This window comes from Limulus polyphemus, unplaced genomic scaffold, assembly GCF_000517525.1.
Source record: "Limulus polyphemus unplaced genomic scaffold, Limulus_polyphemus-2.1.2 Scaffold6227, whole genome shotgun sequence".
Classification (NCBI taxonomy): Eukaryota; Metazoa; Arthropoda; class Merostomata; order Xiphosura; family Limulidae; genus Limulus; species Limulus polyphemus.
Window position 1 is genome coordinate 3,807 of NW_013671837.1, and position 3,223 is coordinate 7,029.

The 3,223-nt window shown below is 35.6% G+C and overlaps 1 pseudogene; it reads left to right on the top strand.

The window, feature by feature from the left end:
• Nucleotides 1–1,362: 1,362 nt before the first annotated feature.
• LOC106473499 overlaps nt 1,363–3,223 on the top strand; it is a 36,474-nt pseudogene continuing 34,613 nt past the window's right edge.

Consider the following 3,223-nt stretch of genomic DNA (forward strand, 5'->3'; position numbering starts at 1 on the left):
ATTAGCTATTTTTGTTATTCATATAATTCTCGACAGATGGCGATACAATACTTAGTTAAATAATCCCTTCAGTTTAACGTCATCAGTATTCTAACCTGTTGTTTTTTGTTTGTTTGATTGTACAAAAACAATTAAGTACAAAGCTACATAATGGGTTATCTGTGCTGTGCCCACCACAGGTATTGAAAACCGGTTTTTAACCTCATAAACCTTCAGACTTACCGCTGAGTCTCTGGGAGCCTAACTTTTTGTTTTTTTTATTTGTTTGTAATTGTTAAGTTCAAAGCTGCACAATGTGCCACTTACACTACGGGTATCGAAACTCGGTGTTTAGAGTTATAAGCCTTCCTTTCAAAATGCATCGACTTAAGTCCTTTTTGATTATATTTTTGTTTTTCTTTGTCTATAAAAATATTTATATTATTCTAGTCTTTGTTTTTTGATTATTATTATGACATAGTTAGAGTTCCAACAGCAGGCAGCAGCGACATTCACTAGAATAGCTTTCAACACCCCGTAGCTGCTGTTTTTATATACGTTTTATTCTTAACCAACAAAAACTCTTTTGTTGTTTGGCCAATCCAAGCAAACACTTCGCTGGTGAAGGAATGTAAAACAATTCAAGCTATTGTTTGAATGTTATGAAGTAAAGAGGGTCTGGTTATGCGGCTCACTATTAGTCAAATACTATTCTAAAGTGAAATAAACATTTCTTTTTATCTCGCTTCTTGTCCAAAGAAACAGGCTCGTTATCTGCGTAAAAATACAAAACTGTGTTGTTTCTGTACATTGGAGTAACAGAGATAGATAGATTTACAGGATAGAAAGATACAATGTCTGGTTGATTAAGTAGTCTTTTTTTCTCTCTCTCTCTTTTTCTTTTAACAATACAATATAAAATATACGCGCGCGCGCGGTGTTGTGAAGTTTCTGAGGAGGTGATTAAGTTTTCAAAACACAACAACCAACAAAGTTCTGAAAACGTTTTTCTTCTAACAGCGTTTAGTGCGTTTATTGTTTTTAACAATTGAGATACAATTTATTACGAACGAAAGATATTCATTCTGTAAAGAACACATAACAGAGTAGCAGATTTTCGATTAAAAACTCCGCACGTTGAATAATCATGCACGTGAGATCTGTCGGTTGAAGAGTGTATCTCAAAGAGAAATTGTAATTGCCACGATTACGTACGTGCCCACAAGAAGTCGCTCCATTGTTACGTTGTTAGTGGTTTATTCTAAAAGACTCTTTCGAACTAATCCCATTAAACTAGTGCCGCCACCTTTTGGTAGCCAAGTTTACTGGCACTCAGCTGATGTTAAGAGGACGTCGCCACGTGTGGGCAAGTTTAGTAATAGCGTCTGTACGGGAGCGGACGAACTCTTTGCATTCCGTTAGTGCCACTGTACCGACCGACTTACCCGGACGTCATGCGTCTCACACCGAGAAGAATGTTGAATAGTACCGCTGTTTTGATAGTATTGGTGTGTTATACTATAATTATTATATTATGGCAAGGTCGACGTCGACAGTTTTCCGAAACAAGAGAAAATGTTCTTCTAGCTTCAAATTTATCTCCTACCACTAAGACGATAAACGGGGAATATTCCTCATTTTATTCGCGAGAAAGGAGCGAAATAATGAAAGATCGCGCGTCGCGTTCAGTTCTTAACACCGATCACTTATACGTTCGTTCTGATCGCGTTCTTCACGAGCTGGAACAAGAACAAGCTAAAGAAACAGATCACAAAACCGAATTTATTCCTCTCAAGTCTGTTTCAAGAGCGACAACTCTTGGTGTAGGATTAGAACCAACAAAAATAGGGACGAACACTCCAACCAAGACTGAAACAGAAGACATATTCATAGGCATAAAAACAACCAAAAATTTTCACCGTACAAGGATGGAGGTTATCTTGAGGACTTGGTTCGCATTAGCGAAATATCAGGTAAATAACATACAAGGACATTATGTTAACGCTTTATTAACACTTGTTTCTGAATGTGTTGACACTCCTATTTGGTCTGCATCGTGCCTTGGCAAGGTATTCCATTAATGCAAATATCAATTTTAGTCTAACGCAGTTCTACTTGCCATTGTAGTTGGCTTTGAAAGTCCTTACACAACACTTGTGTATAACTCATGTTGACTAGTTTTGTAAGTCTTTACACAACACTTGTGTATAACTCATTTTAACTAGTTTTGTAAGTCTTTACACAACACTTGTGTATAACTCATGTTGACTAGTTTTATAATACTTTACACAACACTTGTGTATAACTCATGTTGACTAGTTTTGTAAGTCTTTACACAACACTTGTGTATAACTCATTTTAACTAGTTTTGTAAGTCCTTACGTGACACTTGTGTGTAACTCATTTTGACTAGTTTTGTAAGTCTTTACACAACACTTGTGTATAACCCATGTTGACTAGTTTTGTAAGTCCTAACGTGACACTTGGGTATAACTCATATTAACTAGTTTTGTAAGTTATTACGTAATTTTAATGTATAACTCAAAAAAATAAAGCTGACGATTCCAGTAGTCCTGTTGATCCAACTGTACTTTAAAATATCAGTGAGTAGTTTAACAAATAAGAAATAACCGTCTGTGTTATGTACAATTGAATTTTCCCCCGCTTTTATTCTATAAATAACCACACATTATACAGATTACTATGTTAAGGTCTTTTTTAATACATGCAACTAATTGTTTCAAGACATCCACATACAAATGTTTTCTGACCAGACAAGACACTGGACTTTAAATGCTACACTCCGAAAATGCCAATTTACCCGAGTTTTATTATTTGTTTTTAATTTCGTCGAAGTTTTCCATAAAACGTAAAATAACATCTTTAAGTGATGAAAAGTGGTTTTCAAAATGACAGATAAACAGGCGGATAAAAGAGAAAAAGAGTTTTTAACAACTTTCTTTACGAGATTCATCCACTCTGTCATCATTATTTTCATAAACCAGTACAGAATGTGCAGTTCGTCAGGTTGAAAATTTCCTGACGTTTTTCTAGTTCTCTTCGTGATTTGATACTAACCAGCTGATAATTACAATATAACCCACCCAGCCACTTCAAAGTGGAACAATTACAATGTAACCCACCCAGTCACTTCAAAGTGGAACAATTACAATGTAACCCACCCAGTCACTTTAAAGTGCAACCTACTTTTTCCCTTTAACGTCACCATCCACTCGAACAACAT